Below are 15,276 nucleotides of genomic sequence, written 5' to 3'. Positions count from 1 at the left end.
TTGACGCACTAGTTCAATTCTAAGAACTTGCATTACAAATAAACGCCCATAAGTTCAATGGAACTTAGTGAGTCCCAACCATTATCACCTTTAAACGGTGCTGTTGAATTCCTCGACTCAAGGATTTTGGGCTTTCTTTCAAACCTTGGCGGATGCTTTTCTGATTCTTGGCGGATAATTTTACGCTAATCTATACACTTAACCACTTTATACACATTCTGCCGTATGCACAAATCATAAGCTTCACACCCTAATGCGGATCCTATTTCATAATCCATTTTGAAGATAAAATTTTATACATTTCTCGGAATAGAATTTTATACATTTCTCGGAATGATATACATACAGATGCTGCCTTTGGCGGATTCTTATACTGGTTTTGACGGTTGACCAAATTCCAATCACACAGTATATTTAAGTCAATCCCAACAACGAACCTATTCTGATGAATACAAGGTTTTAGATCATCCAATAGAATCACAGATGACTTCGATACATAATGTGAGAACTTCCAGGTTTGGCGGGCACTTACACCACCTAAAATTTTGGATATGCCAAGTTTTCTGTCCTAGTGGGTTATTATGGCGGGTTTATCCCTTGAATATATTGCCAAGAATTATTTTAGAAATGCTACAAGGGCATACCCAGATCTTTTCACAAAGGCGGGCTAACATCTCGCACTTAAGCGTTATAGAATTCACCATACTGACTTTCCAAATAACTCACCATAAGGGTTTCCTAAATAACTTTGTCATTAAGGCTTTCCGAATAATACACCATAAAAGCTTTTCAGATAATTCGTCACAAATGCTCAGTTTGGCTTGCCATCAAGGCATTACACAAACTGTCGTGTTTGACGATATGGATTTGCCTAAACTCAACATTGCCTAAGGTTTGTCCATCATCGCCCCTGGAACACGCAGAAACCCTAGTAGACAAATGTGGCTCATCCGCCATTTCCAATGTAACAACCCGTTTTTCAGTGGTGTCGGAAACAGTGGTTTCAGAACTACAAATTCGACAAGTAAGTTCATATAATTAGTATTTAAATTATACAAGTCAATAATAATTTTTATATTAAATTTTGATTTGATGAATTTTTAATTAATTGAATTAATGGTTAGTATAAGTGGTTGTCCCAGAAGTCGAGTGGTTTTGAAAAATGAGATATCGGGACCCATTTCTGTAACCTGAGCTCGTGACTATTTTTATTAAATATTTACAGAGTCGTATCATATGTGAATTGAAGTTTGGTCCAATAATTTTGATGATTTATTGTTTAATTAAGGTAAAAGGATTAAAGAGTAAAAAAGGTAAAAGTTAATCGTTTTAGATTTAAAATAGTAAAGGACCATAATGGTCATTAAAATAGTCAAAAATTCCAAGCGAAATAAAGTTTGTTTAGTTGGATTTTAATATAATTGAAGGACCAATTGTGTAATTGAACCTTCCTTAAATGACCCAACGAAGGGGATGATGTGGAATTCTCTAGATTGGGTAAATTGTAATTAAATCCTAATTAATTAAGGATATTCTAATTAGTCCATTTTTCAGTATTGTCAGAAATGGTAGTTTCGGGGCCACAACTCTGATGTGTCAGTTCGTAAATATTAATTATTTAACATTTATGAGGTTATTAGTGTCATGTTAAAATTTGGTTATGAAATTTTATCGTTTAGATACTTAATTAATTAAAAGGACTAATCGTAAAGATAAAAAAGATAGTTTTATTAGTTAAAAGGAAAATTTAAGGACTAGAATGGTAATTAAACCATCATGGTTAGTAGTGGACGATTTTAGACTTGAAAACATTAAGATTTGGGTGTAAATTAAAAGGGTATAATTGTAATTGTGTAAAAAGTAAATTATAACTAAAATAAAAGTCAAATGAAAGTGTTATCTTCTTGAATTGTAAAGATCGAAAAAGATAGTTTTATTAGTTAAAAAGGAAAATTTATGGACTAGAATGGTAATTAAACCATCATGGTTAGTAGTGGACGGTTTTAGACTTGAAAACGTTAAGATTTGAGTGTAAATTAAAAGGGTATAATTGTAATTATGTAAAAAGTAAATTATAACTAAAATAAAAGTCAAATGAAAGTGTTATCTTCTTGAATCTTCTTCCAAAAGGCCGAAACTTCATTGTTAATAGGAGAGCAAGCTTCGGCCAAGCTTGTCCTTCAAAATAGTTAAAGATTATGGATTATACCATTGATGAGTTTTGGATATTCTTGAATTTTTACGGTAGATTATTAAGCTTTGTTGATAAATAGGACTATTTTGCAAAGTAATTTTTGGTAATTTTAATGTTTAAGGGCTAGAATGTTAAAGTGATAAAATTACGAGGACCTGATGTGATATTACAGTAAATATGGGCTGTAATAGGGTCCCAAATAATTCGGCTAAGCTTGAATTTGGTTGAAATTCGTAAATTGCATGATTTTGACTTAGGGACTAAATTGCATAAAAGTGAAATATTAGGGGTAATTTTATAAAAATGTCAAAAAGGACTTAATTGCATAAAATGATTAATTTTGCTGTTGATTTAGTTGATTGATGAAATTATTATATATAGATCAAGAAATGGATCAATCGATAGACAAATGGGGAAAAGGAAAAATTGTTGATTAGCCTTTGGAGTCGTGTTTGTTGCAAAATTGATTTAGGTAAGTTCTTATAATAAAGTTATTGATTTAGTTGCAGTTTTGTGAATTATTAAATATTTAAGTATGTTGTATTTAATTTTTTATATAGTAAGTATTAAATTATGGAATTGAATCAAATTGAAATGAAATTATAATTGAGGTCATGATTGAAATGAAGAAAGGATATAATTGAATTCATGTAACAAAGAAATTCTTAATTAATTATATGATATGTTAGTTAATATTTATGTTATAATGAATTAAGTTGATTGATATATGGCAATTAGTAAATTGAACAAAATTGCATTATCAACTAAATCGATGTTATGTGTGATAAATAAGAACTATATGGATGTGTGCTCGTAATGGTATAATGTGAGGAAAGTTAATTGAAATGAACATGGTTTATGACTCGTATGAACCTCATGAATACTTAGGATACAAATGACATGTCATTACGGGTTATTACAGTTTCGGGTGCTGGTCGTGGATGTCCTACCGGTGGCAGAGGTCTTGCATTTGTTGTAGATTCTCCACAACTTGTATGAGTAGCATCGTGTAGCCTAGCATCATGACCCACAGCTCATGTGAGCAGACCCATTTCACAGCTTGTGTGAGCATTTATAGATATGGCTCATGAGAGCAGTTACAGTTACAGTTACAGTTATAGGCACACTTTGTGTGAGCATAGTTCTCATGTATTCGACGTTATTTCATTTGGTTCATTGAGTGTTAAATGTATAAAATGAAACAGAATATACGAAACAATTATATGGTATTAAACAATGAATGAAGAAATTTATATGAACTATTGGAACAAAATGTGTTGTACAGAAAGATTATGTGTTATATATGTAAATGAAATGGAAAAATGAAACGTTTAGATGAAACAATTATATGAATTGGTTATACGAAATGGTTATAGGGAATGCTTACATGAAATGGTTATGTGAATTGTGTCAAGACCTTTTTGGAAATCAACTTTTTATTTTAAAACGAAAATGGAGTCGCCACCAATCCTTTTATTAGGTGTGATTGGATCACCTCGTAATCTGATTATTTTAATAAAAGTTTTAGATTCACTAAAACGATGATTTTTAGTTTACAAAACCTAGGAAATAGGTTCGGGAGTTGGTTACGTACGAGGAAGGATTAGCACTCTCGTAACGCCCAAAATTGGTACCTAATTGATTAATTGATGTCTTAGTGTTGAGAATTGAAAGTTTAAAGAGAATTTAAAACACGATCCCACCTTGCTTAATGATATTTTTAATTAAAGTTACTGAAATGAATTAAAAAAATAAAAATGAAAGATGCATAATTACAAAGGTAAATATAAATTACGTGAAAATAATAAAAGAAATAATGAAATAACAAGAATAAAATAAAAATAAAATAATGACGAAAATAATAAATGGGTAAAAATGCACAAAAACAAGAAATGTAAACAATATAATTTTTAAATATATAAAAAGTAAAGAAATAATAAATATATAAATATATAAAAATAGTTTATAAAAGGTTGAAAATAAATAAATAAAGGACTAAATCAAAATTTAAATGACATTTAAGATACATATTAAAAAAGAAATAAATAAATGGGTAAATAAAGAAAAAGAAATAAAAGGCTAAATTGAAAATATAACAAAATTAAAGGTATATATAATAAAAAAAGCATAAAAGGATTAAATTAAAATAGGATAAAATATATAGGGCTCAAAAGGTAAATTTTTCCCCAAACTTTACAGTGCCTTTCCCTTAATGGGTCCACAGTAGTCGAGGGACCAAATTGCACAAAAACAAAATAAAATGGTGAAAATAAAAAAAATAACAAGCAGTAGGACGGAATTGAAAAATAGCAAAAAAGCGAAACGACCAAAGAAGCCATTAGACCTTCCCCTTTAAAAATGCGCAGATCCTAAGGGAATCCGGGTCGTGTCATTGGGTCGGCCCTAAACGGTGTCGTTTTGCCGTGTCTATATAAGTTACAAAAAAATAAAAAAATCATTTCAATCAGTTTCTTTAAAAAACAAAAAAGTTTCTTCCTTTCTCCTTTTTTTTCAAGTTATTTCCTAGTCTGGCTAAGGGCCGTCGGTGTTCTGCCGTGGCCACTGGTTATCGGAGACAGTTTCTGGAGTTGTAAAATGGGTCCCTTTTTTTATCTCTGTTATCGGGGACAGTTTCTGGAGTTGTAAAAGGGGTCCCTTTTTTTATCTCTGTTACGCGGGGAACCCAAATCTAGGGTCGAAATCCCTAAAATCCAGTTAAAGCTCAACAAAAAAGAAACTGTTCAGCTTTTATCTCTCTTCGGCACGGTCATAGGCGAATCCCGAGGGACTCGGCAGCCTTCGTGGCCAAAAGAACTACCGACAACAGTGGCGCAGGTGAAAGTTTGAATTTTTTTGGTATTTATATATATATGCTTCGAAATAAAAATGAAAATACCTTCTATTTTGAACACTGGTAATTTTTTGCTTTATTTGTTTCTATATTTTTTGATTCTCTGTTGTGTAAAAAAAATAAATATCAAATCTGGCTTTTATAGCCGATAATACATATTTTTCTTTTTCTTTTATTGTTTCTGCCATCTTTATCATATGTTTCAGTTTCTTTTTCTTTGTAGGCATTCATGGACGGTCAATGGCGACGATGGGAGTAACGTTTTAGCCACTTTGGTGAAACAATGACAGAGTGGCAGACATCGAGGCGCGGGTGTTTTCGGGCGAAGTGCTAGCTGACGTGGCAAGGCGCAGAGTTGTATGGTACATCATGTATTGTCTCAGTCTCTGGGTTGTCCAGATTAAGGCGCAACACAACTTCTCAATTGGTGAGTATGTTGTCTCACATTCAGTGAACTTCTTACTGAGGTAATATATCGCTATTTCTTTCTTTCTTGACTCATCATGTTGGCCAAGCACGCATCCCATAGAATCCCAAATACTGCCAAGTTCAGTATCAGTGGCTTATCTTGACTAGGTGGCATCAACATTGGGGCATTGGATAGGTAATGTTTGACATTGTCAAAGGTTTTTTGGTATTCTTCATCCCATACACCTAGATTATGTTTCTTAAGGAGATGGAATATGGGGTCACATTTCTTAGTTAGTTGTGAAATGAACCGGGTGATGTAATTTAGTCTCCCTAAGAAACCCTGAACCCCTTTTTGAGTGCGTGATGGAGGCAACTCCTGTATAGCCCTGACTTTGTCCGGGTTGATCTCGATCCCCTTTTCGCTGATTACGAATCCTAGCAATTTTCCCAACCTAGCCCTGAAAGTACATTTTGCTGGATTGAGTTTTAGCTAGAATTTTTTTAACCTCAAAAATAGTTTCTTGAAGACCTGCACATGCTCATTTTCTATTACGGATTTTGCAATCATATCATCGACATAAACCTCGATTTCTTTGTGCATCATATCATGAAACAAAGTTAACATGACTCTTTGATACGTTGCTCCTGCATTCTTCAGTCAGAATGGCATCACTGTATAGTAAAATGTTTTCAACATGGTTACAAATGTGGTCTTTTCCATGTCTTTAGGATGCATCTTAATCTGGTTGTATCCGGAAAAGCCATCCATGAAAGAGAACAGTGAGTAACCTGCCGTTTTGTCTACTAAGGTGTCGATGTGAGGCAACGGGAAATTATCCTTCGGGCTGGCTTTATTTAAATCCTTATAGTCTACACACATTCGTACTTTCCTATCTTTTTTAGGGACAGGGACTATATTAGCTACCCACTCCAAGTATTTAACCACTTGTAGGAAATCGGCGTTGAATTGTTTCTTGACCTCTTCTTTTATTTTCAACAGGACGTCGGGCCTCATCTTTCAAAGTTTCTGTTGAATCAACTTGTATTCTTCCTTTATGGGGACCCGGTGTACCATGATATCAGTACGTAGACCAGGCATGTCTTGATACGACCATATGAAGACATCCTTGAATTCTTGGAGTAACTCAATGAGGTCTCGCTTTGTCTCTGTAGTGATGCAAGCTCCAATCTTCACCTCTTTCTTTTCTTGTTTGTTTTCCAAGCTCACAATTTCTACGGAATCTTTGTAAGGCAGGATTTGTTTCTCATCTTGTTTTACCATCCTTAACAAATCAAGAGATAAGATCCAATCTCGATCATTTTCAAAGTCCTGAGGTTCCTCTAGACACATATCCTACTCAAAAGGAGATTCTAAGTCAACAGTAGTGTCGCTCGTATCATTGATATCTAGAGACCTGTTATGGGAATAAAGGAAGACCCAAAGAACAAACGAATCTAAGAATAATTATCCGTGTGGTATGAGTATGAATGAAATGAAAAAATAGAAGAATATTTTCCAAATGAGACACAAGGATGTATTTTATTGAAATAAATATATCTGATATATATATTTATAACAAAAGGATTCTTATTGCTCATAGGCTTAGTGCAGTAAGTGTGTTTTAAACATTACTCTGAATTAGTTCTAAAAGATACAGGGATCTCTTCCACAGTCCAATTGTTCATAACACTTCCGGGGATATAAGGACAAATGCCTGATAGGTTCTCCCCAATTCCTTCTTCAGATATGCCATTGATGCTCAAATTTCCCAACATTCCTTCGGGACTTTCTTTTTCTGGCATCTTTCGTTCAGGATAAATGATTTCTCCTGACATGAACGTTTTAGATATATGGGGAAATATCATCGGTTCCCATGATCTCTCCCCCACTTAGTCGCGTTCTTCTTCCTTCTTGCTTCTTTTTCAGCTCTTTATTTTTTTTATTCGCATCTGGCTTGTACCCTAAGCCAAAGCAGTCTTGTTTGTCCATCAGTATTGGTGCATCAACTCTTCCTTAAAGGTATTTTTCGAGTCCTCTTCCAAGCAAAGCTACTTTCTCAACCGTCAACTGCAGGCTCATCCTCGTGGTTTTGGATATTTTTGGCACTGGGATCTTATTTCCTTCAACGATGAAAGTTGTATTAACAAATTCCAGAGATCGAAAGGAACATTCCATTGCCTCGTCATCCACTCCTATGTATGGTGCGTCACTAGTTACGGATGCAATGATATCCTCTTCAGCATTTATCGTTACCAGTCGACCCTCCGTTACCAACTTCAATTATTGGTGTAGTGACGATGACACTGCCCCAGCTGAATGAATCCAAAGTCTACCCAACAATCAATTAGAAGAGGGTTTGATATCCATCACCAAAAAGTCTACCTTATATGTGTTCGAACCAATTAAGAGAGGTATTTCAATCCTTCCCATCACCTTCATTTCCGTATCATCGAATGCTCTCACTATATTTTGACACGTCTTCATATGAGAGCTATCCACTAGCAACCTATTTAGTGTGGATAGAGGCAAAACGTTCAGCGCAAATCCATTGTCGATTAACACTCTTGGCAATGTATATCCTTTTCAGTGGGTAGTGATGTGTAGAGCCTTCATGGATCTCATGCCCCTTGGATTTATTTCATCATCATTGAAAAATATGAAATTATCGGCACTCAGATTGTTACGCAAACGGTCTAGCTTGTTTACAGAGATATCATCAGAGGCAAAAGTTTTATTTAGCACATTCATCAATGCGTTATGATGTGTCTCTGAGCTCAATAAGAAAGCTAGTACTGATATGCAAGCTAATTGTTTATGTAGCTGTTCTACAACACTATACTCGCTATGCTTCAAGAACTTTAAGAATTCTTTAGCCTCATTCTCAGTTACTGACTCATTAACAGGTGATTCACGTCTAGCCATTTTTTCTATCGTGTGCTCAACTGCTAGGGTTTTTTCTTTAATGGGCTTAGTTCTTGCACTTGCAGGATCATAGTGTCTCCCATTGCGAGTGAAGAAACCAATATCCTGGCCCTTTTCTAAAGTGCCAACTGAGTTCTCTTCTCTTAGGATCATCACGTTACAATTATAATTCAATAGAACCCTTTTACTATCCTTGTAGGAAAAAGCCACGGGTTTCTAAATTATGACTCTTAGCGCAGTTTATGTTCCTGCATCGTTATTTCTCGATCGTGAAATGATCACCACCGGGTGGTTGACCTTGTAGACGTTTTCCATTGATCCTTACTCTGAGGCACAAACATCTCCTCCTTCCAAGCCCTTGGCAACTTCAAAGAATTTGATTTCTTTGTTTTCCATCAAACTTTGCACTAGAGCCCTAAACTCAACGCACTCTTGGATCTCATGACCTTCTTCAGCGTGGAACTCATAGTAGCTCCTCACCCCTTTAGGGATCTCCTTTGAATCTTGAAGGATTAAGCCTACGCCTATCATCTTTTGCCAAACCCATTTTAGTGGGTTTTTACTTTCGCAACATTGATTTTGGTCCTCTTTCCTCCACTCTCAATTATTGCGTTTACCCCTTGGTCTAAATGACTGGGTAACAGATTTCCTGCCACATTAGGTCCTGATGGATCATCGAACCGTACAATCCCCATCTTGATGAACCTCTCAAAATTAAGTTTTTGAATGCAGTGCAGTTCTTAATTGAGTGTCCCGTTATTCCTGCATGATACTCGCATTGAGCATTCGCATCATACCATTTTGGGAACGGAGGTTGCATTAGTTTTAAGTAAACCAGGGATAGCACATGCTCGTCAAACAAATTTTAATATAACTCTCTATATGTTATCGGGATGGGTGTAAATTAGAGTTTTTTCGTGTTTGGCCTTGAGTTAGATTCTTGCCTCGAAGTGCCTTGGTGGCTGGTTGTCACGGTCTTTAGTTGGCCTACAGTGATCGGTTTTGAATAGCTTTTATTATACACATTTGCGATGTTCACTTCATTTTCTTTATTTCTCAGGGTTTACCTTTTAGCGTTTTCCCCCGCGTTTATTTTCTCACTCCTTACTGCATTTTCAATCATTTCTCCGGACATTACTATATTTGAGAAGCTCTTGGTAGCACTTCCCAACATATGGTTAATGAATGGGGATTTCAGAGTGTTTATGAAAAGCATTATTGTCTTATTCTCTAGAAGAGGTGACTGAACCTGAGTTGATTTTGGTACGGCTTAGTTGCGTCCGACCCAATGAGACTATCCTGGAAGCAATGAAATAACAATTGGTCGTTATTTATGTATCCCGTCATTTTTCGGCAGAACATTTGATATGGGCTTCAGGACAACTAGTCCAATTATATTTTTTGAATTCTGGAGTTTTGAATTTTGGTGGGAGCACTAGATCTGGGACTAAACTCAATTCCTTGGCATTGACCCCGTAAAGCTAATCAACAATCTCCATAGCTCTAAATTTCTCCTCTAACCACTTGCATTGGTCTTCTAGCTGTTTTAGCAATTCTATTCTTACTCTATCCATTTTTGTCATGTCATCCAAATCTGAAAAAATAGGGTTGGCCGAATTATCTCCGGGATTGGAACCTAAAGCTATTGGGTAATTCACCGGTGGTGAGGTGCCGGCTTGATATTGTTGAGTTCTTATGGAAACGGGTACCCTTCGTGGATATGTATCTGGTTGGGCTTGGGCATTCACCGGGGTAAAGCCTAAAGGGTATGTAGGGTCTTCATTACCATTCCCAGAGTTAATCACAGTACTTTTCCCTTTTTCAATCCCTTTGGCCAGCAACTGGGTCAACTGGCTTATCATACTTTGTTGGGATTCCTGTATTTGATCCATCATGTCTTGCTGTACCTTAGCTAATTGTTCCTGTAGTTGCGCTTAAAACTAATCTTATATGTCTTTCTGAATTTGTTCCAGTCTCTCTAATCTTTGATCCATGGCTTTGGTTTTACCGCGGGTACCGTAATGATATTCGATTGGCAAATTCTTGTTGGTTTCCAGGGTAACTGTCATAATTTCGATTAATTAGGGTCTTTTTATGAAATTTAATGCATATGATGAAATGTAATGCTGATGAATGAATTGAATGCAAAAAGAGGCATTGATTCTGATTCAATTCTATTAGAACAACTTTACTACAAAACAAATCTCTTTACATAAAACATATATATTTCACATACACAGCATTCCCTAATACTCAAAGCCTTGACATTCCTAAGAAGCTAAGCTAATTCTCGACCCCGATCTGATTCTGATTTTGATTCGTATTTTAAGCTATGCATGTCGACTTGAATCTCTAGGGTTCGCAAATGGTGTAACACCCCTTACCCGAGACCGTTGCCGGAGTTGAGCATGGGGCGTTACTTGAATTAATTTATTAGTTCGGGGCACAAAAATTTGCTTTTAAAATTTATTTCACTATTCACCATAATGTTGTGCACTTGCGCAACAGTCACTAATTTAACTATAACTCGAGTTACAAAACTCAAAATTTAGATCCGTAAATTTTCCCCAAAACTAAACTCATATATTATCTTACCATAAAATTTTTAGAATTTTTGGTTTAGCTAATTGGTATAGTTTATTCATTAAATTCTCCCCTATTTCACTGCCTGACGGTTCTAACCTTTATTCACTAAAAATCAATTTTCTCATTGTATGATTTTCATATGGTGTTCTCACTTGTTTCTACAGAAAATAGACTCTCTAAGGAATCTAGAAATATAAATTATAACTCATAATTATTTTTTACAAGTTTTAATGATTTTCTAAAGCTAGAATAGAGGACTCCAAAAACCATTCTGACCCTGTCTAACCAAAATTCAAATATCTCAGAGTTTAAAATTCCTTTATGCACACCATTATTTTTCTATGAAAATAGACTCGATAAGATTTAATTCTATATTCATTCACTCTCTAATTCATATTATACTATCCTTGGTGATTTTTCAAAATTACATCAATGCTGCTGTCCCAAAACTGTTTCATTGCAAATTTTTACTCTTTCATTTTTTCTAGGTATAAACTATCACCTAGGCATTCATAACACCACACATGTTCTTAATTAGCCATTGAAATAGCTAACCATTAGCCATATCATATAAACACACTCAAAATGACTAAGTCTCTATACATGCCATAGCTTTACACGTTTCGAAATCACATAATACCGAGATATCTGTAGATAGTGTGAGACGAACTCCGACGTCCTTGTGATCCTCGAACTAACTTGGCGATACTATAAAAATAATGAAAATAAAGAAAGTAAGCATAAAGCTTAGTAAGTTTACAAGTAAATAAATAACAACATTTATCATAAATAATCATACTCAAAAATTTCATCAAACATTAGAATCTTTACTCGCTTCTTTACTTACTCACTTACTTGTTCACTTACTTTCTTACTTAAATAACTCATGATTATAACTTACTCCTCCCTTGCTTATATTTCTTTCTCAACTGATAACTGAGATATTCTCAATCCTTATAACTCACCTGAATTTATTATTATGCTTTTATCTGAACTTTCATGTAACATGGTCTATTTACTAGCCCGTTGAATCACTTGGAATACTAAGTATACTCGGGTCTCTTGTCTGATAATACATGCCAAAGCTATGTCCCAGACATAGTCTTACATGGGATGTTTTCTGTACTACCAATGCCATATCCCAGATATGGTCTTACATGGGAGTTCTCATATCGGTGCCCATGCCATGTCCCGACATGGTCTTATGGGAGACCTTTCATCTGAGTGCCAATGCCATGTCCTAGACATGGTCTTACACGGGACCTCTCATAATCCCAATGATGCCAATTCCTTGTCCCAGACATGGTCTTACATGCGATCTCATTCTCTTAATGTCATGACATTTGTATTTGATACATTCCCAATGTCTCAACGGGGCTTTTATCACTGATTCTCTATCATCTCATACTTAAGTCAACATTAGATATTTTCATGAAATAAATACATAATTGCTGAAAAATAATAGCATTAATAATAATTATCAAAATATTGCATTTATTTACTGTAAACTTACCTCGGTACAAAATATGGCCAAATCTATCAACTTAATCTTCAACAATTTTCTTTCCTCGGTCTAACTCCGGATTTCATTCTTCTTGATCTATAATAGCAAATTTATCTTATTTAATACTCACATTCATCAAAACAATCCTTGACTCGAACTCTAGAAAAATTACGATTCTGCCCCTAAACATTTGCATAATTACACTTTTGCCCCAAAGCTCGAAAATTAAAATTCATCCCTTATTCTTATGTTTTATGACATGCTGAACATTTTTCCCTTCTATGGAAACATCAAATTCCCACACTAACACTTACTTATGAACATTAGGTATTTTTACCGATTATGTCGTTTTACTCGTTTTCACTTAAAATCGCTTAGCAAAAGTTGTTTAACATAATTCCAAGCTTTATATTCTACCATAAAAAATCAAAATAAATACATTTCACCTATGGATATTTTTCCAAATAAATTATTGCTAAAATAAGCTAAATCAAGTTACCGGGGCTTCAAAAACGTAAAAAACATTAAAAGCGGGGCTTGGAATCACTTACTATGGAGCTTGGAAGCTTGAAAACCCTAACTTTGGCTTCCCCCTTACTAATTTCGGCCAAATGAAGAAGATGACCACAATTTGCCACATTTTTCCCTTTTAATTCATTTGAATTACCAAATTACTAAAATGCCCCTAACTTAGAAATTTCCTATTTCACTTATCTCATGTCCATTTTTTTTCCATAACTAAACCAATGGTCTAATTACCATATAAAGACCTCCAATTTAAAGTTTCATAACAATTGGACACCTCTAACATGTAGAACTCAACTTTTGCACTTTTTACAATTTAGTGATTTTGATTAAATTGAGTGCCCAAACGTTGAAATTTTTTAACGAAATTTTCACGAAATTATTCCATGAAATTGTAGGCCATAAAAACTTAGTAAAAATAAATTTTTTCTCATCGAATTTATGGTCCTGAAACCACTTTTCCGACTAGGCCCAAAATCGGGATGTTACATTTCTCCCCCGTTTAGGGATTTTCGTCCCCGAAAATCTTACCTATGAAGAGATTTGGGCACTGTTTTCACATATCCTCTTCGGGCTCCCATGTAGCCTCATCAACCCCATGCCTATTCCATAACACTTTTACAAGTGCAATACTCTTGTTCTTTAGTTGCTTAATCTCTCTATCTAGAATTTTTACCGGTTCTTCAACATAAGTCATGTCTGGTTGAATCTCAACCTCTGTCAGTGAGATCACATATGACAGATCGGAACGGTAACAACGTAACATAGACACATGGAATACATTATGAATATTCTCTAACTCAGTTGGCAAAGCTAATCGATATGCTAAGGGCCCAATTCTTTCAGTCACCTTGAACGGTCCAATGAAACGTGGACTTAGTTTGCCTTTCTTGCCAAATCTGAAAATTTTCTTCCACGGGGATACTTTCAAAAGCACTTTGTCACCAACTTGATACTCGATCTCTTTTCTTTTTAAATCTACATAAGAATTCTGTCTGTCTGAAGCTGCTTTTAAACAATCTCTGATAACTTTTACTTTCTCTTCCATTTCTTTGACTAAATCAACCCCGTAAATCTGATTTTCCTTAAGCTCTGTCCAATACAAAGGCGTACGGCACTTACGTCCGTATAAAGCTTCATAAGGAGTCATCTTCAAACTCGACTGATAACTATTATTATAGGCAAACTCTACCAACGGCAAATATTTCTCCCAACTACCTTGAAATTCTAAAACACAACATCTAAGCATATCTTCAAGTAACTGAATAACTCTGTCTGACTGACCATCGGTCTGAGGATGAAAAGTTGTACTGAAGTTCAACTTTGTACCCAAAGCTTCCTGCAATTTCCTCCAAAACCGCGAAGTAAACCTCAGATCTCTGTTTGAGATAATCGATAACGGTACCCCATGTAGTTTGAATATCTCTGAAACACACAATTCAGCCAACTTGTCAAGTGAATAATCCATATGAACCGGAATAAAATGAGCTGACTTTGTTAACTTATCAATCACAACCCATACTGCATCTTTCTTTTTCGGTGTCAACGGTAACCCTGCTACAAAATCCACGGTAACTCGGTCCCATTTCCACTCAAGAACTAACACAAGCTGTAATAAACCTGAAGGTACCTGATGTTCAGCCTTTACCTTTTGACAGATCAAGCATCTAGAAACAAATTCTAAAATATCTCTTTACATTCTTGCCCACCAGTACATTTTCTTCAAATCATTATACATCTTTGTACTACTTGGATGAATAGACAAATAACTACTATGTGCTTCCTGTAAGATTTTCCGAAGAAGCTCATCATTCTTTGATACACATACTCTATCTCTGAACATCAAACAACCATCAGAACCGATCTGAAAATCAGACTCTATTCCCGACTCACATTGAGCTCTTTTAGCTTGCAACTCACTGTCATTTTTCTGAGCTTCATAGATTTCTTCGAAAAACATCGGTTTAGCGATTAACTCAACTAAAATGGAACCATCATCAGATAAAACCAAACTGATATTCAAAGCTCTCAATGCAAATAAAGATTTTCTACTCAAGGCATTAGCAACAACATTTGCCTTACCCAGGTGGTAATCGGTCACTAACTCATAATCTTTAATCAACTCTAGCTATCTTCTTTGCCTCAAGTTCAAATCTTTCTAAGTCATCAAGTACTTCAAGCTTTTATGGTCAGTAAATATTCGGCACTTTTCACCGTACAAGTAATTTCTCCAGATCTTCAACGCAAATACAATGGCAGCCAGCTCTAAGTTGTGCGTTGGA

This window comes from Gossypium raimondii, chromosome 12 (assembly GCF_025698545.1).
Source record: "Gossypium raimondii isolate GPD5lz chromosome 12, ASM2569854v1, whole genome shotgun sequence".
NCBI lineage: Eukaryota > Viridiplantae > Streptophyta > Magnoliopsida > Malvales > Malvaceae > Gossypium > Gossypium raimondii.
This window is presented reverse-complemented; position numbering follows the sequence as displayed.